Source organism: Phyllobates terribilis, unplaced genomic scaffold (assembly GCF_046119375.1).
Source record: "Phyllobates terribilis strain yellow unplaced genomic scaffold, ASM4611937v1 Scaffold_1__5_contigs__length_1240528914, whole genome shotgun sequence".
NCBI classification, from domain to species: domain Eukaryota; kingdom Metazoa; phylum Chordata; class Amphibia; order Anura; family Dendrobatidae; genus Phyllobates; species Phyllobates terribilis.
Genome location: NW_027362761.1, coordinates 391,920,376 through 391,942,744, shown reverse-complemented (window position 1 = coordinate 391,942,744; position 22,369 = coordinate 391,920,376). Strand labels below are relative to the sequence as shown.

General features: G+C 51.1%; 1 protein-coding gene across 3 annotated transcripts in view; it reads right to left on the bottom strand.

Annotated features, from left to right (window-relative positions):
• Positions 1-22,369, bottom strand: part of CUNH5orf63 (chromosome unknown C5orf63 homolog) — a 182,762-nt gene that overhangs the window by 33,424 nt on the left and 126,969 nt on the right. The window lies entirely within an intron of this gene.

The window sequence follows — 22,369 nt, the reverse complement described above, 5'->3', positions numbered from 1 at the left end:
GTGGTGATGAGAAGTCTGGCCCAATCCAGGCCTTGTTCATTTTGATAAGCGGTCAGCTTGTCAGCATTGTCAGTTGACAGGCGAGTGCGCTTATCTGTTATAATTCCCCCAGCAGCACTGAAAACACGCTCCAATAACACACTAGCAGCAGGGCAGGCCAGGACCTCCAAGGTGCACAGAGCGAGTTCATTCCAAGTGTCCAGCTTGGATACCCAATAATTATAAGGCACAGAGGAATCACGGAGGACGCTGGTACGGTCGGCAAGGTACTCCCTTACCATCTTTTGAAACTTTCCTCTCCTTGTGAGAGTACCCCGCGCCTCAGGGCCTGTAAGCTGGGTGGGTCTCAGAAAACTGTCCCAGAAAGTTGACAGTGTTCCCCTGCCTCTGCTGGATTGGAGTTGCGTCTCTCTCACCTGTACGCCTTGGTTGGGCAACGAACTGTGACCTCTGCCGCTAGCGTGTTCAGATGGGAATTTTTTTTAACAGTTCTGCAGCAAGGGCCTTCTGGTACTGCCCCATTTTTGTAGATCTCTCCACCTCAGGAATAAGAGTGAATGCTCTCCTTGTAGCGGGGGTCTAAAAGTGTCACCAACCAGTAATGACTATCACCCAACATTTTGACAACGCGAGGGTCACGGTTAAGGCAGCGTAACATAAAGTCAGCCATGCGTGCCAGACTGGTAACGGGCAAGACTTCCGTGTCCTCACCAAGATGACGACTGACAATACTCTCCTCCTCCTCCTCCTCCCCCCTGTCTTCAGGCCACCCACGCTGAACCGACGGTATGACAGTTGTACAGGTATTACCGTCTACAGCGCATGATACCAGCTCCTGTTCTTCCTCCTCCTCCTCCTCTCCCTCATTGACGCCCCAATGCACGTTGGGATGAGATGAAGCTGGGCTGTGTGTAATCGCCCGCTACGGCTTCTTGATCCATCTCATCATACTCTGGCTGCAATGCCTCCTCTTTAATTCTCTGCAGAGAGCGTTGCAAAAGACAGACAAATGGGATGCTGACGCTAATGATGGTGTCATCGCCACTCACCATCTTGGTGGACTCCTCAAAGTTTGTCAGGATGGTACATATGTCAGACATCCAGGTCCACTCCTGAGGTCTTATGTGTGGAGTCTGACCTGAATATCGACGGCCTTGTTGCAGCTGGTACTCCACAACTGCTCTCTTCTGCTCACAAATCCTTTGCAACATGTGGAGGGTAGAGTTCCAATGTGTGGGGACATCACACACCAGTCGGTGTACCGGAAGCTGCAAACGCTGCTGCAACACAGCAAGGGCAGCAGAAGCTGTAGCCGACTTACGAAAATGAGCTGACAGGCGGCGTACTTTGACGAGCAGATCTGGCAACTCGGGGTACGATTTAAGAAGCCGCTAAACCACGAGGTTAAGCACATGAGCCAGGCATGGTACGTGTGTGATCTCGCCTCGCCTCAGAGCCGCCACCACGTTACGGCCATTGTTACACACGACCATGCCTGGATGTAGGTTCAGCGGTCTCAGACAGAGATCTCCCTGCTCTTTCACAGCTGTCCACAACTCACAAGCAGTGTGAGCATAGGTGGATTATAATGATGTCAATCTGGGCTACCGCCCGGGGTCGGCGGCTGCCATGGGGCCCGGGGCTCCCAGGGGCCTGTGGCCAGATTGACCTCATTATAATGTGTGACAGGAGGGCCCGGGAGTCGGAAGATGGAATCTGCTCTGTAAAACTGCTGTGTCCGGTGGCTGCAGAGGATGACTCACCAGCTGCTGACTGTGTAAGTGCAGGAGCGGAGGCTCCACCCACCTTCTCTGGCCTCCAGCAGAGCACAGAGCCAGCTTACAGCATGGCTGGCCCACTGCTCTCCCTGCCCCCTACCCGGGTCTGAATGTTACTGCTCTGCTCTCCCCCTCCTGCCCTGCAATTACACCGAGAACTCTGCAGTCGGGCCCCAAGAGGAGGGGAGCCTGCCCCACAGAGAAGATGGAAGAACTTGCATCATGTACAGAAAGAGTAAGTCCATGTGCAGTGTGTGTGTGTGTGTGTGTGTGTGTATGTGTGTATGTGTGTATGTATGTATGTATGTATATGTGTGTGTGTGTATGTATCTATGTCTATGTATTTGTGGACCATCAGGGGGGCTCACTCGTGTCGTGTGCAGGACCGCTGGCACTTCACCTGACATGGCCGTGAGCTGTGCGGCTGTGTCTGGTATTAATGACACGGCAGGGGCGACACTGCGCCTATAATTGTGCTTGTGTATTGCCCCTGCCGCGCCATTACTACCAGACACAACCGCACAGCGCACGGCCATGTCAGGTGAAGTGCCGGCAATCAAGCAGCGCCAGAGGTCCTACACAGATGCTGTGGAAGCAGCCCAGGCCCCACTGAAAGCAGGGCCATGTCTGTGACACGCAGGTGGCCCTGCACTGAGACATGCCTGAGGAGCTGCTGGACAGGACAGTTTTATGTGTTTATAAGATATGTACGTATGCATGTGTCTGTGCGCATATCTGTGTACCGTGTGCATGTGTGTGCATATCTGCGTATCGTGCATGCGCACGTGTGCTGGCCCGGCTGCATCACAGCTAGAAGACACGGCCCTGTGCGCGGCAGTGTCTGCTAGCGTGACGTCATGCAGTGAGCCGTGCACTGCTTCTTACCACCAGAGAGGAGCTGGACGACTGGAGCCGAGCAGGGGGACGGTGAGTGATGTGTCAGTGTGTGCAGATATCATTGTGTGATATGTCTGTTTATATGTATTTTTGCGTTTCAAATGTGTTTATGGCTAAGTGCCCACGATGCAGAAATGCTGCATATTTTTTCCGCTTCTCCCTGGCAGTAAAAATGCATGCAGATTTTACATGCGTTTTTCCCACCAGGTAGAAGCGTTTGTCAAGCGTTTTTGCATGCATTCCTGCATGCGGGTTATCAAGCACTTTTCCAAGCGATTTTAGCATCACTTGGAAAAGTGCTTGACAACTTGGTCACACTATATAAATCCATGCAACCGGCATATATAGTGTGACCAAGTAATAGTTAAAAAAAAGAATAAGAATGGTAAAAAATAAAGATTATACTTACCTTCCGATGGCCCCCGGTCTCCTCAGCGATGCGTCCGGTGTGTTGGGCGGCTCACGATGGTGTGAAAGGACCTTTCATGACGTCATTTAGTCATGTGACAGGTCACATAACACCCGATGTCAGCTGTCGTGTGACCTGTCACATGACTAAATGACGTCATGGCCGGTCCTTTCACACCAGTCCGGACGTATCGCTGAGGAGACTGGGGGCCATCGGAAGGTAAGTATAATCTTTATTTTAAATTCTTTTTTTTACAGGTACTATGGTACCCTTGTCTGGATGAGAGTCTCCTTTTCTCCAAACCCGGGTACCATCCGCACATTGAATCGCTTAATATCCGCATGTGCACATGTAGTCATGCGGATATTAAGCGATTCAATGCAAGTCAATGGCGGCAATTACGCTGCGTGTCCGCAAAATTAATGGACGTGCTACGGATTTTTCCGCAATGATAATCCGCATTGGAAATTTACTCAGCATGTGCACAGCACATGCAGATTATCATTAGGGCACGTATTACCTAGCATTTTCTCAGCGTTTTCGCTGCGGAAATTCCGTGGCAAAGACGATTGAAAAACGCACAGTGGGCACGTAGCCTATGCGTGTATGTGTTTGTCTTTGTATATGTCTGTATATGTTTGTTTGTGTGTGTGCGGCCTCGTGCTGTATCTGTGGGGGGCGCCATGCGGCTTCCACCTGTACCAGGGGGGGAGGCGCCGTGCGGCCTCAGTCTGTATCGGGGGGGGGGCCGTGCGGCCTCAGTCTGTATCTGGGGGGGGGCCGTGTGGCCTCCGTCTGTATCTGGGGGGGGCGCCGTGCGGCCTCCGGCTTTATCTGGAGGGGGGGCGCCGTGCGGCCTCCGACTGTATCTGGATGAGCGCCGTGCGGCCTCTGGCTGTATCTGGGGGGGGCGCCGTGCGGCCTCCGGCTGTGTATAGGAGGATTATATGAAAGCTCATATTATACAGTATGAGACCCTACATACATAGGGGGATGTCAGCATACTTAATTGTGCTCAATATTAAGTCATACAATTAATGAAAGAAAAAAAAAAAAAAAATTATTAATATATTAATATTGTGCAGAATTAATTTCACATGAACTATCACATGATCTATCAAAGGAGGATCATGTGACAAGTCACATGATACATCAGGTGTGTGTGTGTGTGTGTGTGTGTGGGGGGGGGGGGCCCATGTAGTCTAAACTGCCCGGGGCCCTTGCTACTCTTAATCCACCCCTGAGTGTGAGGTTTATCACCTAAGCTTATGAGTTTCAGCACAGCCTGTTGCCACTTGGCTGAGGCAGTACTGCAGAGCCTCCAGCTTGTAACTGATGTGGTGATATCTGAGATGGGGGCTGAACATGAGGAGGAGGAGGAGGATGATGCGCAACTCTGACTGACATAGTGTTCCCATAGTGGGGAGGATGTGTTCCGTGCCAAGGTCCGACTGGGTCCCGGCTTCCACTATGTTTACCCAGTGTGCCATCAGGGAGATGTACCGTCCCTGGCTACAAGCACTTGTCCACGTGTCCGTTGTCAAGTGGACTCTCCCAGTAACTGCGTTGTTGAGGGCACTGCAGATGTTTTGGGACACGTGCTTGTGTAGTGCGGGGATGGCACACCGGGCAAAATAGTGTCGGCTGGGGACCGAGTACCGAGGGACGGCCACCGCCATAAGGTTGTGGAAGGATTCCGTCTCCACCAGCCTAAAAGGCAGCATTTCCAACGCAAGCAGTCGTGAAATGTGTGAATTTAGGACTGTGGCCTGTGGGGCGTTGGCTGCGAATTTGCACTTTCGTTCAAAGCTCTGGGATATGGACAATTGAACGCTGCGGTGGGACGTGGACGTTGATGCTGTTTCTTGAGAAACTGCCATAAAAAGTGAAGACTGAGAGGAGGGGGCATCTTTTCATGCAGTATGGACAGGGGATTGCCTTGCACGCACAACAGGAGGTTCTATTACACGCACAACAGCGGAAGAAGCAGTGGTGACACCTGCTGACAAGGGTCGTGGACCCTGGGTTTCGCCCCACAAAGTCGGGTGCTTAGCTGCCATGTGCCTGATCATGCTGGTGGTGGTCAGGCTGGTAGTTTTGTCACCCCTGCTGATGCTGGCATGGCAAGTGGTACAAATGGCCTTTTTGGGGTTATCAGCAGAGTTTTTAAAAAAATTCCAGACTCTGGAAGACCTACCGCTTATACTGGGAACTGTTGCCTGCCTTCTGTGTGCGGCCACCACACTGCTTCTTCCTGCCTGTTGGGGTACTCTGCCTCCCTCCCCCTGTGTGTCCTCCTGCCACATTGGGTCAGTTACTAGATCATCCACCACCTCCTCCTCTTCCACTTGCGCACCATGATCCTCCTCCTCACTTCGTGGCAATTGTGTCTCATTATCGTCCACCTCTTGTGACAAATTGCCAGCGTCGACTTCCTCTGGCCATGGCTGTTCAAATATTTGGGCATCGCTACATGGGATCTCCTCTTCCACCACTTCAATTGGAGCAGGCGAGGGGCACAAATATGGAAATGGACCAGTGAACAGCTCTTCAGAGTGTCCAAGTGTGGGATCAGTTGCTGTCTGACGACACTTGGCATGGTGGGAGGAAGGAGCATCAGGGTGAGGAGGAGTATGCGGTCGAGACTCACGGCTACTAAAACTTGACCGTGTGGAAGACAGACCGGAGGTGGTGGTGCCCAGGTAACTGAAAGTATTATCTGCTATCCAATTAATAACCTGTTCACACTGATCAGTTCGCAATACTGGTGTTGTAGTGTGGTTCCCTAGTAATTCAGTCAAGAAGTGGGAGTGATAAGATGTGGCTGTTGGTTGTGGCACATTTTCACCTTGGCCACGGCCCCGTCCTCTACACACACCATCACCAGAACGTCCAGTTCCACGTCCCTTGCCACGCGCCTTGCCCATTGTAAAGTAAGTAAAATAGCTTACACTATCAATGGAAAAAGGGTAATAAAAAGGAGATTAGAACCGTGGAAGAGGAAAACCACAGTTTTATTATTCTGGCCTACACCAGAATCTTTCAAACAGATATATTTGTGTCAGAACAATCAAGGAGACACTATTACTGTTTTTCTTTACGGAAAAAATACCAAAAGCTGGATAATACAGAGATTTGACCCGTGGAACTGCAAAACCACAGTTCTATTTTTCTGGCCTACACCAGACTCTTTTAAACAGATATATTGGTGTCTGAACAGTCACAGACACACTCAATTTTTTTTTTTGGGTGGGGGGGAATACCAAAAGGTTAACAAGACGCATATTTGGACAGTCTGACTGAGGGAAAAAAAAAAACAGGATTTAGATGAAAAAAAAAATTTTTTTCCTGGCCCCTGAGACTGGGCTGATAAGTGTAGCAATTTGACCAACAGGAGCACACAGGACTGTAATGCAGCATTTGCTGGTATAACCACTGCGTCTCCTATACAGCCTGCCTGATATCTGGGATGGATATTAGTCCTGAGAAGGACTGTTTGTTTGATTTGGCAGGCTTTAGAGACCCTACACTAACTATTTCAGAGTATAAATCTCTCCCTAGCTCAGCAGCTCTGACCCTACACTGGCTGATCCAGAGCGACTGTGTCCAAGATGGCGGCGCCTGGTTTTAAATACTCGAGGTGACGCTGTGCGGCCAGCCAATCACTGTAATGCCCACAAACAACATGGCTGCGGCATTACAGTGACTGGCTGGCAATCCCTGCATGTTCATTGGCTCTGTAAAGAGCGCCAAACCTGCAGGGCGGAGACCCGAGCTCCCGCCCGAGTAACCTGGAAATGCTCGGTGCTTGCCGAACATCCCGAGTAGTGAGATGCTCGCTCAACACTAGTAATGACATGTTCCCATTAGAAAGGAGCGGTTGCCAAAAATTTGAAGGAACTCCAATGCCCTTTGCAAGAGACGTAGAGGTCGGAGAGCCTCCTGAAAACAATGTTCCCATTATTAGGAAATGGGTCTCCCATACTGTTTGCCTATGCAGTGAATGCAACAGCTGCCAAAAATTTGGAGGAACTCCAATGCCCCTTGCAAGAGACATAGAGGTTGAAAAGCCTCCTGAAAACAATGTTCCCATTATTAGGAAGTGTGTCTCCCATACTGTTTGCCTATGCAGTGAATGCAACAGCTGCCAAAAATTTGGAGGCACTCCAATGCCCCTTGCAAGAGACGTAGAGGTCGGAAAGCCTCCTGAAAACAATGTTCCCATTATTAGGAAGTGAGTCTCCCATACTGTTTGCCTATGCAGTAAATGCAACGGCTGCCAAAAATTTAGAGTAACTCCAATGCCCCTTGCAAGAGACGTAGATATGGTGATATGGTAGATATTGTGGTGATATGGTGGTGAATGATGATGAGGAGGAGGAGGACAAGAGCAAATAGACAAAATCAGGAAGCGTATACCCATGTTTGGGTGTGAAGACAGACCTCCCCAAAAAAAAAAGACACTGTATTTGAGTTTATGCTATGCTGCTATTATTCGGTGGTGTTGAGAAGTCTGGCCCAATCCAGCCCTTGTTCATTTTTATAAGAGTCAGCCTATCAGCATTTTCAGTTGACAGGCGGATGCGCCTATCGGATATAATTCCACCAGCGGCACTAAAAACCAGCTCTGACGAAATGCTAGAGGCAGGGCAGGCCAGGACCCCCAAGGCGTAGAGAGCCAGTTCATGCCATGTGTCCAGCTTAGATACCCAATAATTATAGGGCACAGAGGAATCATGGAGGACGTTGGTACGGTCGGAGAGGTACTCCCTCAGCAACTTCCGAAACTTTTCCCTCCTTGTGAGAGTACCAGGCGCCTCAGGGACTGTGCGATGGGAGGGTCTGAGAAAACGGTCCCAGAACTTTGAGAGTGTTCCCCTGCCTCTGCTGGATTGCATTTGTGGCTCTCTCGCCTGTACTCCTTTGTTTTCCAACGAACTGTGACCTCAGACACCAGCGTTTTCAGATGCAAATTTTTTTGATAATTCCGCAACAAGGGCATTCTGGTACTGCCCCATTTTATTAGGCCTGTCCTGCAAGGGAATAAGAGACAGAAAATTCTCCTTGTAGCGTGGGTCTAGAAGTGTCACCAACCAGTAATGACTGTCACCCAAAATTTGGACAAAGCGATGTTCACGGGAAAGGCAGCATAACAAACTCAGCCATGTATACCAGACTGCAAAGAGGCAAAACTGCCGTGTCCTCACCAAGAGGACGACTGACCATGCTCTCCTCCTCATCCTCCACCTTTCTGTCCTCAGGCCATCCACGCTGAACAGATGGTATGACTGTTGTGCAGGTAGTACCGTCTATAGGGCAGGAAACTAGCTCCTGTTCTTCCTCCTCTTCCTCATTTTCACCCAATCCACATTGGGATGTGATGAGGCAGGGCTGTGTGTAATCACCATGTATGGTTCCTTGCTCCATCTCATCGTGCTCTGCCTGCAATGCATCCTCTTTAATTGTGAGCAGAGAGCGTTTCAGAAGACAGAGAAGCGGGATGGTGATGCTAATTATGGTGTCATCACCGCTCACCATCTTGGTGGACTCCTCAAAGCTTTGGATTATAGTACAGATGTCTGACATCCATGTCCACTCCTGAGGTCTTATGTGTGGAGTCTGACCTGAATAACGACGGCCGTGTTGATGCTGGTAGTCAACAACTGCCCTCTTCTGCTCACAAATCCTTCCCAACATCTGCAATGTAGAGTCCCAACACATGGGGACATCGCACATCAGTTGGTGAGCTGGAAGCTGCAAACGCTGCTGAAGCACGAAAAGGGCAGCGGGAGCTGTAGCTGACTTTCTAAAATGGGCACACACGCGAGCTCGCCTCGCTTCAGAGCCGCCACCGGAGATTGTCACACACGACCATGCCTGGTTGTAGGGTGAGCGGTGTCAGCCACAGATCTGCCTGCTCTTTCACAGCTGTCCACAACTCTTCAGCATTTTGTCACCTAAGCATATTAGTTTCAGCACAGCCTGTTGCCGCTTGGCCGAGGCAGTGCTGCAGTGCTTCCAGCTTCTGTCTAATGTGGTCATTTCAGAGATGGAGGCTGAAGAAGAGGAGGAGGAGGTGCAGGAGCTGTACAATGTGGGGGCAACCCTAATTGACCCAGGGCCTGCAATCCTCGGCATCGGGAGGACGTGTTTTTTCCCAAGGTCTGACTGGGTCCCGGCTTCCACTATATTAACCCAGTGTGCCGTCAGCGAAATGTAATGTCCCTGCCCACAAGCACTTGTCCATGGTTAGGTGGACTTTCCCAGTAACTGCGTTGTTGAGGGCACAGGTAATATTGTGGAACACGTGCTCGTTTAATGCGGGGACGGCACATCAGGAGAAATAGAAGCAGCTGGGGACAGAGTACCGAGGGACGGCCGTCGCCATCAGGTTCTGTCTCCATGAGCCTAAAAGGCAACATTTTGAGTGCCAGCAGTCGCAAAATGTGTGAATTTAGAAGTGAGGCCTGTGGGGCATTGGCTGCATATTTGTGCTTGCGTTCCAAGGACTGGGGTAGGGACAACTGAACCCGGCTCTGGGACAAGGACATGGATGTGCTTGCTGATGGTGCTAGTTGAGAGTGTGCAACGACTTGTGCAGGGCGGGAAGCATCTTTGCATGCGCCATGGACAGGGGATTGGTGTGTACGCACAACAGCAGAAGAAGCAGTGGTGTCACCCGCAGACACGTACATAGTAGGGTGCTTTGCTGCTATGTGCCTGATCATGCTGGTGGTGGTCAGGTTGCTAGTTTTGCTACCCCTGCTGATGCTGGCCTGGCAGGTAGTGCAAATGTACTTTTTGGAGTTATCTGCAGTCTTTAAGAAACAAGCAGACTCGGGAGGACCTAACAGTTGTACTGGCAACTTCCGCCATGTTGGTGTTACGAGGAACGCTTTCCCGCCTTGTGTCTGCGGCCACCACACTGCTACTTCCTGCCTGTTGTGGTGCTACACCTCCCTTCCCCTGTGTGCTGCTATTCTAGCCCTGCATATCCCCCTGCCAGGTTGGATCAGTTACTCTATCATCCACCACCTTGTCTTCCACTTCCGCACCCTGGTTCTTCTCCTGACTTTCTGGCAATTGCGTCTCATCATTATCATCCACCTCTTGCGACAGTAATTGCACTTTCCCACCGTTGCCTTTGTGTGACCATGGCAGCTCAAATATTTGGGCATCACTATATGCGTTATCCTCTTGACTCGCTTGAAGCTGGCCGGGCGAGAAGCCCGAATCTACAAATGGAAAAGTGAACAGCTCTTCTGAGTGATCAGTTGCTTCCGGGCACTCGGCATGGTGGGAGGAAGGAGGATCAGGGTGAGGAATATGCGGTCCAGACTCACGGCTACTGAGACTTGACCGTGTGGAAGACAGGGTGGTAGTAGTGGTGGCAAAGTGACAGGAAGCATTATCTGCTATCCAACCAACAACCTTTTTACATTACTCTGGGTTCAATAGTGGTGTGCTGCGATCCCCTAGCAATTGGGACAGGAAGGTCGGGTGACAGGATGTTGGTGTTTGTTGTGACACAATTTCAGCTTGCCCACGGCCTCGGCCTTGCCCTCTGCATGCACCATCACCATCACGTCCACGTCCCCATCCCTTGCCACGCACCTTGCCCATTTTAAATGGAGGACAATATTTTCCAAGTTCACTAGAAATGGCTAATTTTGGGACACAGTTATATGTAGGATACGTCTGACAGAGACCCACGGTTTTAAATAGCAGGCCTGTAATTTACTAATACTATTCTTCACAGAGACCTAGTGTGAATAAGCCAATACTTTTCATGTTCAGTTTAAATTTCTGGATATTTATTGCTGTAATATGGAAAAGATCTGGCAGTATTCTGCAGTGCTAACAAGCAAATGGAGCAGAAAAAATGTGTACTCTGGATTGCTTTTTAAGCAAATAATCAGGATTAAGATAAAAAAGAATTAGCCCTGGCCCCTGATATATGGGGCTATGTCTACAAATATATGTCAGAACAGCAGCAGCAGACAGAACGTTCAATGGACCCTTTTGTGCTGTATCATGCACTGCAGTCTGCCACATACACTGCCCGCCAGTCTAACTCCTGCTATCACCTTCACCACTGAAAATATGCACCTGGATTAGTCCTCAGAAGGACTGTTAGTTCAGATGGATATACACTGCTCAAAAAAATAAAGGGAACACTCAAATAACACATCCTAGATCTGAATGAATGAAATAATCTCATTGAATACTTTGTTCTGTACAAAGTTGAATGTGCTGACAACAAAATCACAAAAAAATCAACAATGGAAATCAAATTTATTAACCAATGAAGGCCTGGATTTTGAGTCAACCCCAAAATTAAAGTGGAAAAACACACTACAGGCTGATCCAACTTTGATGTAATGTCCTTAAAACAAGTCAAAATGAGGCTCAGTATTGTGTGTGGCCTCCACATGCCTGTATGACCTCCCTACAATGCCTGGGCGTGTTCCTGATGAGGTTGCGGATGGTCTCCTGTGGGATCTCCTCCCAGACCTGGACTAAAGCATCCGCCAACTCCTGGACAGTCTGTGGTGCAACGTGACGTTGGTGGATGGAGCGAGACATGATGTTCCAGATGTGCTCAATCGGATTCAGGTCTGGGGAACGGGCAGGCCAGTCCATAGCTTCAATGCCTTCTTCTTTCAGGAACTGCTGACACACTCCAGCCACATGAGGTGTGGCATTGTCCTGCATTAGGACATTCAACTTTGTACAGAACGAAGTATTCAATGAGAATATTTCATTCATTCAGATCTAGGATGTGTTATTTGAGTGTTCCCTTTATTTTTTTGAGCAGTGTATATATAGATATATATATATATATATATATATATATATATATATATATATATATATATATATATATATATATATATATATGTTGTGGAATACCTACACTAACTATAAACTAGCAAATCTCTCCCTGACTCAGCAGCAGCTCTCCCTACTCTGCCTGATTCCGGGGTAGACTGTGACGAGCAGGGGTGGAATAAGAGTAGCAAGGGCCCCGGGCAGTTTAAACGGCATGGGCTCCCCACACACACACACACACACACACACACCTGATGTATCGTGTGACTTGTCACATGATCCCCCTTTGATAGATCATGTGATAGTTCATGTGAAATTAATTCTGCACAATATTAATATATTAATTATAATTATTTTTTTATATTAATTGTATGACGTAATATTGAGCACAATTAAGTATGCTGACATCCCCCTATGTATGTAGGGTCTCATACTGTATAATATGAGCTTTCACATAATCCTCCTATACACAGCAGGAGGCCGCACGGCGCCCCCCCAGATACAGCTGGAGGTCACACGGCGCCCCACAGATACAGCCGAAGGCCGCACGGCGCCCCCCCCCCCAGATACAGCCGCAGGCCGCACGGCGCCCATCCAGATACAGCCGGAGGCCGCACGACGCCCCCCCAGATACAGCCAGAGGCCGCACAACGCCCCCCCAGATACAGCCAGAGGCTGCACGGCGCCCCCCCAGATACAGCCAGAGGCCGCACGGCGCCCCCCCCCCCCCCCAGATACAGCAGGAGGCTGCACGGTGCCCCCCCCAGATACAGCAGGAGGCCGCACACACACAAACAAACATATACAGACATATACAAAGACAAATACATACACGCATAGGCTGCGTGCCCACTGTGAGTATTTCAAGCGTTTTTGCCACGGAATTTCCGCAGCAAAAACGCTGAAAAAACGCTTGGTAATACGTGCCCCATGGTCCCTAATGATAATCTGCATGTGCTGTGCACATGCTGAGTAAATTTCCAATGCGAATTATCATTGCGGAAAAATCCGTAGCACGTCCATTAATTTTGCGGACACGCAGCGTAATTGCCGCCATTGACTTTTATTGAATCGCTTAATATCCGCATGACTACATGTGCACATGCGGATATTAAGCGATTCAATGTGCGGATGGTACCCGGGTTTGGAGAAAAGGAGACTCTCATCCAGACAAGGGTACCATAGTACCTGTAAAAAAAAAAGAATTTAAAATAAAAAAAATAAAGATTATACTTACCTTCAATGGCCCCCAGTCTCCTCAGCGATACGTCCGGTCTGTTGTATGCATCGCGGTGGTGTGAAAGGACCGGCCATGACGTCATTTAGTCATGTGACAGGTCACACGACAGCTGACATCGGCTGTTGCGTGACCTGTCACATGACTAAATGACGTCATGAAAGGTCCTTTCACACCACCGTGAGCAGCCCAACACACCAGACGCATCGCTGAGGAGACCGGGGGCCATCAGAAGGTAAGTATAATCTTTATTTTTTACCATTCTTATTCTTTTTTTTTAACTATTACTTGGTCACACTATATATGCCGGTTGCATGGATTTATATAGTGTGATCAAGTTGTCAAGCACTTTTCCAAGTGATGCTAAAATCGCTTGGAAAAGTGCTTGATAACCCGCATGCAGGAATCCATGCGAAAACGCTTGACAAACGCTTCTACCTGGTGGGAAAAACGCATGTAAAATCTGCATGCATTTTTACTGCCAGGGAGAAGCGGAAAAAATATGCAGCATTTCTGCATCGTGGGCACTTAGCCATAAACACATTCGAAACACAAAAATACATATAAACAGACATATCACACAATGATATCTGCACACACTGATACATCACTCACCGTCCCCCTGCTCGGCTCCAGTAGTCCAGCTCCTCTCTGGTGGTAAGAAGCAGTGCAGGGCACACTGCATGACGTCACGCTAGCAGACACTGCCGCGCACAGGGCTGTGTCTTCTAGCTGTGATGCGGCCGGGCCAGCACACGTGCGCACGCACAATACGCAGATATGCGCACACATGCACATGGTATGCAGATATGCGCACAGACACATGCATACAGGCATACGTACATATCTTATAAACACATAAAACTGTCCTGTCAAGCAGCTCCTCAGGCATGTCTCAGTGCAGGGCCACCTGCGTGTCACAGATATGGCCCTGCTTTCAGTGGGGCCCACTCACCGTGGGGGCCTGGGCTGCTTCCACAGCATCTGTGTAGGACCTCTGGCGCTGCTTGATTGCCGGCACTTCACCTGACATGGCCGTGCGCTGTGCGGTTGTATCTGGTAGTAATGGCGCGGCAGGGGCAATACACAAGCACAATTATAGGCGCAGTGTCGCCCCAGCCGTGTCATTAATACCAGACACAGCCGCACAGCTCACGGTCATGTCAGGTGAAGTGCCAGCGGTCCTGCACACGACAAAAGTGAGCCCCCCTGATGGTCCACAAATACATAGACATAGATACATACACACACACATATACATACATACATACATACACATGGACTTACTCTTTCTGTACATGATGCAAGTTCTTCCATCTTCTCTGTGGGGCAGCCTCCCCTCCTCTTGGGGCCCGACTGCAGAGTTCTCGGTGTAATTGCAGGGCAGGAGGGGGAGAGCAGAGCAGTAACATTCAGACCCGGGTAGGGGGCAGGGAGAGCAGTGGGCCGGCCATGCTGTAAGCTGGCTCTGTGCTCTGCTGGAGGCCGGAGCAGGTGGGCGGAGCCTCCTCTCCTGCACTTACACAGTCAGCAGCTGGTGAGTCATCCTCTGCAGCCGCCGGACACAGCAGTTTTACAGAGCAGATTCCATCTTCCGACTCCCGGTCCCTCCTGTCACACATTATAATGAGGTCAATCTGGCCACAGGCCCCTGGGAACCCCCGGGCCCCATGGCAGCACCGGGCCCCGGGCAGTAGCCCAGATTGACCTCATTATAATCCGCCTATGGTGATGAGCATAGCAGCGCCAGGTCTTATATAGATGACGCTGTGCGGCCAGCCAATCACTGTAATGCCCACAACCAACATGGCTACGGCATTACATAGTAATCCCTACTCCATAATAAAAAAAACCTCAAAAGATTACAAGTAAAATACATAAATCTTGTACAAAACACAGCAGTAAGATCATTTTCTAAGTAATACTTCTCAATCAGGGGTAGGGAACCTCCAACTCGCAGAAGATTACATGTTTTTTTGTCCCCTGGCTCTTTAGAATTCTTTTATCGAGTCTGCACACGCAGTGTTCACTACTAAATGCCAGCGTGGTTCACGCAACTCTGGGTTATGCTCAACGTTGGCCAATGCCAGCATTAGGATCTTTGTAGACGGAGATAGCGCAATGTAATCCCACTCCTGCCTATGATGTTTACAGCAGTCTCAGTGTTTCCTATGTGATGTATATACAGCAGTCTCGGCATATCTTAAGTGAGGTATGCTGCAGCCGCAGTGCCTACTATGTGATGTATACAGAATTCGCACTGTCTAATATGTGATGTATGATGCAGTCTCAATGTACCTATGTGATGTATACAGCAGTCTGCATATCCTATGTGATGTATACAGCAGTCTCAGTGTATCCTATGTGATGTATATACAGCATTCTCAGTGTCTCCTATGTGATGTATATTGCAGACCTCCCACTGTGAGTTCTGTAAGAGTTACAAGAGCAGTGGTGAATTTCTTACTGGAAGTGGAGACATGGATTGAAATTGAAAATTGCATATGCATATTGCATTGAAATATGCATCTGTGTTTGGAAGAAATTACTTCTGCGAGCCATTCTTTACAAAAGACGGATTTTGGTAAGACCTTACCTGTAAAATCCTTTTCAGCGAAGGAAGGAAGGGAGACACAGATCCATTACTAGTGGGTAGGCGGATCCCCGCAGGATAGTTCACCTCAGATTAGAAAAAGTGACGACCGGCCCCTCCAACTTAGGCTCCTCCTACTCCCATGTCCTTCAGTCCGTACACCAGCTAAGGAAGAGCAGACAACACCAGCGGAACAACACAACCCCTTCCGAAAATTCAGAAATGTGAGAGAACAGGTTATGCATATAACAGAAAAAACACACAGTCCCAGGCACTACTCACTGGACCTGATAACTGCGATGAGCTGGTAATGCTGGAACAGAGCCCTAGCGCGCCGACCCCCGCCCAGATGACCGCAATCAGAGAGGAGTCGCGCTGCATCTGGAAAACAATAATGCACTTCTGCCATGGGAGGGTGCTGTGTCTCCCTTCCTTCCTTCGCTGAAAAGGATTTTACAGGTAAGGTCTTACCAAAATCCGTCTTTCAGCAGCAGAAGGGAAGGAAGGGAGACACAGATCCATTACTAGTGGGATGTCCCAAAGCAGTCCAGAACTCAAGGGTGGGAAACAGTGGCAGAATCGCCAACACCCCAACAACATAGTCAAGCGCGCAACAAGCGCCAAAACTAGATAAAGAGAAAACCTAAATCACCGCCGCCTGCAGGACCCTGCGTCCCAAGGCCACATCGGCGGAAGCACTCACGTCCACGTTATAAAATTTAGTAAAAGTGTGAACGGAGCGCCAGGTAGCCGCCCGGCAGAGCTGCGCTGCCGAGGCCCCCTGATGAAAAGCCCACGACGAACCAACAGCTCTCGTGGAATGAGCTCGAACCTTAACCGGACAAAGCTCGCCCTTGAGCCGGTACGCTTCCAGGATAGCCGAAGTATCCACCGAGCTATAGTGTCCTTGGAGGCCCGCTGACCATGCCGACGACCAGCAGGAATCACAAAAAGAGAGTCCGACTTCCGAAACCCTTGCGTGATTGAAAGATAGAACTTCAAAGCCCGCACCAAATCCAACGAGTGCAAGGCTCGCTCCTTTGGACTTTTCGGATTCAGACAGAGGGAGGGCAACACGATGTCCTGATTGACGTGGAAATGCGACACCACTTTAGGCACAAAATCGCCACGGGTACGAAGCACCATGCGATCCGGGTGGAACTCCAGAAAAGGGGGCGAGCAAGACAGTGCCGCCAACTCAGAAACCCTTCTTAAGGAGGTGACCGCCACCAGGAAGGCCACCTTCCAAGAAAGCAAGTAAAGCGTAGCTGAATCCATAGACTCAAACGGCCAATGCTGAAGAGCCTTCAAAACTAGATTGAGCCGCCAAGGAGCCACAAACGCCCTCCGAGGCGGAAACGGACGTGCAACCCCACGAAAAAACAAGCACACATCCCTGCGCGAGGCAATAGCCTTCCGAAAAAGCACGGATAGTGCAGATACCTGACCCCGCAAGGTACCAACCGCCAGACCCTTGGCCAAACCACATTGCAGAAAAGCCAAGAAGTTGGGAATGGAAAAAACCCTCGGGTTCCTTGACGATCCAGAACACCATGAATAGAAGGCCTCCCAAGTTCTGTGATAAATCCTAGTCGTAGCTGGACCTCTGGCCGCCCGCAAGGTGGCAATGACCTCGGCCGAAAACCCACGACGGGTCAATATCTCGGTCTCAAGAGCCACGCCGTCAAATGAAGCGACTTAAGGTACGGATAACGAATGGGCCCTTAGGTTAACAGGTCCGGGCGAAGAGGCAGTGGAAACGGAGGCGCCGCCAGAAGAGACACCAGCGTTGAATACCACGCCCTCCGCGGCCAATCCGGCGACCAAAATTGCCGGAATTCGTTCGAGTTTGATCCGCTCCATCACCAGAGGAAGTAAGGATACCGGCGGAAACACGTAGATCAGCTTGAACTGGTCCCACTGGGCCACTAGAGCATCTACCGCCACAGCCTCTGTGTCCCTGTACCTGGACATGAACGTTGGAATCCTGGCGTTCAGCCTGGATGCCATCAAGTCCACCTGGGGAGTCCCCCAACCGGAGCACAGCAGTGCAAAAACATCCGGATGAAGACTCCATTCTCCAGGATCCACCTGCTCGCGACTGAGGAAGTCCGCCGAGATATTCAGCACTCCTGGGATGTGAATCGCGGAGATGGCTGGAACCCTGGACTCGGCCCATACCAGGATCCGCGAGACCTCCATCATGAGTCTGGAACTCCTCGTCCCGCCCTGATGGTTGATATACGCGACAGCTGTCGCATTGTCCGTCTGAATCCGGACCGGCAGACCGCTCAAGGGAACCGTCCAATGACGGAGGCAGAGAAAAATCGCTCTCAACTCCAGGATGTTGATCGGCAGAGACGACTCCTCTGACTACCAGACCCCCTGAACCCAGAGATCGTTCCAAACCCCCTCCAGCCAGTCAGGCTGGCATCGGTGGTAATGACCGACCACCGTGGGAGGAGGAAGGATTTCCCCAGGGATAAAGCCTCCGGACGTAACCACCATCCAAGAGACTCTCGCACCCTGCGGGAGATACTGACACAGAAATCTAGCGAAGCCGGCGATCGATCCCAACGGGTCAGAATAAGATTTTGGAGACCCCGGGAATGAAATTGTGCAAATGGTACCGCTTCCATTGCCGCCACCATCAGACCCAGAAGGCGCATACACTTCCGAAGGGACATCGCCATCGCCGACCTCAAATCCTGGACATGGTGATGAAGGTTCGCTTGTTTGTCCGGAGGCAGGGACACCACTGCCCGTACCGTGTCGAAATGCATCCCCAAGAACAGAATGGACTGCGACGGCTCCAATGACGACTTCTTCCAATTGACCAGCCACAAGAAGTCCTCCAGGTGCTGAAGGGAGAGATTGCGAGCCATCACCGCCTCCTCCGCTGTGGGCGACACAATTAACAGGTCGTCCAGGTAGGGGAGAATCGTAACTCCTTGCCTTCGAAGGAGCGCCATGAGCGGCGCCAGAATTTTTGTAAAAACCCTGGGCGCCGAGGCCAACCCGAATGGTAGGGCCACAAACTGGTAATGGGCCTGACCTATGGCGAAACGCAGGAAGCGCTGGTGAGCCCTGCTGATAGGGACATGCAAATAGGCGTCGCGGATGTCGATCGACACCAAGAAATCGTACTGCGACAGGGCCGCCACAACAGAGCGAAGAGACTCCATACGGAATTTCCGGGTCCGGACATGAACTTTCAATTCTTTGAGGTCCAAAATGGGGCGAAACTTGTCCTTTTTGGGGACCACAAAAAGGTTGGAGTAAAACACCCTTCCCCGGTCCTCCGGCGGAACCGGAACCACCACACCCTGCTGCAGAAGAGAGTCGACCTCCCGCAGCAGTGCGGCAGCCAGCTTGGGCTCGGACGGGATGCGAGACTGACGAAACCTGTCCCGGGGTCGGGAATGAAACTCTATGAAATAGCCTGCCGACATAACCCGAGTTACCCAGGCGTCCGATACGTCGGACGCCCAAATCGACCCGAACTGAAGCAGACGACCTCCCACCCGATAGCCCTCGAGAGGGTTCCTGGCGTCAGAACGCCTTAGCAAGCTTTTTGTCAACCTCCCGTTTGTCCTGACGGAAATGTTGTTTCCAGGGTGTACGGGATTTCTGGGTGGTCTTCTTTCCGGAAGACGAGGGACGACCCGATCTCCAAGAGGGCTGACCGAACCGCTGCCAGACGTAGAAGCCGCTGCTTTCCGCTGCGGCAAAGCCGAATCCTTGGCCTTGGCAATCAGCTCCGTGAGGTCCGAACCAAAAAGCTGACCGCCCTTGTATGCCAGACTCAACAAACCTTGTTTGGATACCGCGTCTCCAGTCCACTGTTTAAGCCACAGTGCTCTTCTGACTGTGACGGCGGAGGATTGAGCCCTGGACAGAACCGAAGTAGTATCCAGCACTGCGTCCCTGCCATATCGGGCCGCCTCTTCCAACAGCTGGAAGAGCCTTTCCACCTGAGACAGCGGAGTCCCATCTTGCCACGCCGTCCGCAGCTGATCCAACCACCGCAGAGAAGCCTCACCAGCCCACATGGCCCCCAAGGCCGCTCGGAATCCATGACCCGCAGCCTCGTAGATGGACTTCGCCGCTAACTCCGTCCTTCTGTCCAGCGGGTCCTGTAGACTCGACTTCCCTTTAACAGGAAGCAAAGAGGATTTGCTCAGCTGAGACAATGGCACGTCCACTTCAGGCGAGGGGACCCAATTAGCGATAGTCTCCGAGGAGCAGGGGTACAGGGCATCAAAAAACCGCATCCCCTGGAAGTGTTTATCCGGACACAGTCGTTCTTTCTCCACCGCCTCGTTAAGTTCGTCGTGCGCCGGCAGCATCGAACGAGCCCGACGCGACTCCTGATACAGCCGGGCCGACTTGCCAGGGCGCCTCGTCACCTCTTCAGACAGCTGTAACGCTTCCCGCATAGCCCCAATAAAAGCGTCCACGCGGCCCGAAAGCGAAGCGGAGCGACCCTGCCGATCCTCTTCATCAGAATCGGAAATCTCCCCATCAGAGTCTGTCGGTGATTCCAAAACCTCCAACGCACTGCGCGGAGGAGACGGCGCCACCACAGGCCTGTGGCGCTTCTTGCCTCGTGACGTCGTTTGGGACTTAGCTGATGCCCAATGACCCAGGAGGTCCGACAGACTGTCAATGGAGCAAGTGAGCGCTTCCACTTAACATCACTGAGACCCCCGACCAGTGTAGAACCTGACGCCGTCGAAGACCCCGGCGTATCAGATACGCGTGACCGATCCTGAAGCGGACCGGGAGAGAGATCCGCGCCCTCTGGTCCCTGATCCGACATGCCCCCACACAGTTGCGAGCGTCGCGGAAAAGGCGGTAATAACCCCTTACAATGGGTACAGTAACCGAGGAAGTGTGATCCCGCTACCACAGCCTGTTCCTCGCAAAAAAATCACCAAGCACTGAAGGGTTAAATCTCCTCCAGAGGGAGAGAGCTACCCCAGCTGCCTGCAGAGCAAAAGTTAACCTGACAGACTAGGGAGATGCGCGCTCTGATCCCAGAAACATGCACTCCAGAACAGGTTAACTGCCTTGATGAGGCCAGACCCCTCAGAAGGGGTTAATGCTGCTGACCACACAATACCCCTTAGCCTTAAAAGGACAGAGGTGTGCGAGTCCCAGAGCCTCCTCAGGAGGGAGATAGCAGCGCCGGATATAGCACACCCTGTCTGCCTTAACAGGCCAGCAGTAAGGTGCTCTGCGCTGCAATAGTGAGCAAACGGAACCTTCTGCTTTAAAAGGCAGAAGTGACTCACCAGCTGGCCGCGATGACTGCTCTTCTCTGGGGAGGTGTAGAGAGCGGGGAGCAGGAGGCGCCGCACGTGGTAATGGACGCCGGCCGAAGGACCCGGGAGAAGAAGGGGCTGGGTCAGCTCCAGTGCGCGCTTTCCGAGCGCTTCCTGTCTGAGGATAAGTGACAGGCAGCAGAGAAGCGCGAAGCCACGCCCCCCCGCCGTCACACACCAATGGAGCCCGCGCTTCCCCATCCCTGCTCCCCTGCTAGCAGAGACATCTCCAAACGCCGTATGCAGCGGTGAAATCCTGTAACGGACAAAACTGCAGTCATCACATGTACAGTAAGAGCTGCTGCCGCAGCATCCGCTGAAGCACTCATTACTGATGAGCACTCACCCAGCTGAGCGCCACAGGGACCCCCAGGGATGTGTGGCGCCGTGGCCCTTTGCTCCCCCTCACGGCAGATCGCGCAGGGAGCCCAAGAAGCGGTGTGCGTCTCTGCCAGGGAGCGCCCTGTATCCCCCGGGGCCGGCAGGCTTCTGCGGGGACCTCCTTAGGGGGTACGCAGATCCGCTAGGGGAGGGTCAGGGGTCCCAGCAGCGCCGAGACCCCCTGAGACCTCTAGACCACGGGGGGTCCAGGTCTCCGGGAATGTAAAATAAAGTCTTCTGAGGAGCTGCAAAGGCAGCGACTATCCTCTGCAACCTCAAATTTAAAACTGAAGGACATGGGAGTAGGAGGAGTCTAAGCTGGAGGGGCTGGTCGTCACTTTTTCTAATCTGAGGTGAACTATCCTGCGGGGCTCCGCCTACCCACTAGTAATGGATCTGTGTCTCCCTTCCTTCCCTTCTGCTGCTGAAACTTACTATCATAAAGAGTCAACAGCGCTTCAGAATGACTGACAAGCCTGGAAAAGCAGTTTTGAGTAGCAACATAATCAATACCAACTAAAATCACAAAGAGAATACAGTGGGGAAAATAAGTATTTGATACACTGCAGATTTTGCAAGTTTTCCTTCCTACAAAGAATGGAGAGGTGTGTAATTTTTATCGTAGGTACACTTAAACTGAGAGACTGAATCTAAAAATAAAACAACAGAAAATCTAGACTTCCTCATAAAATCCTAACCCTACCTAATCATAAGGGGGGTATTGGCCTTCCTAGTGTCCTAAACTGTTATAAAGCAATCCACTTAAATAGATGGCTCAAATTAGCCAGTGCATCCTGTAACATCCCTGGCGACGTGCATGCATGGCTTACCATCTCCCACCATGCAAGACCGCAATCTTACCTTTCAGGCCAGGTTGCACACTTTTGCTCCAGTACCTGCTGTTTGTATGTCTCT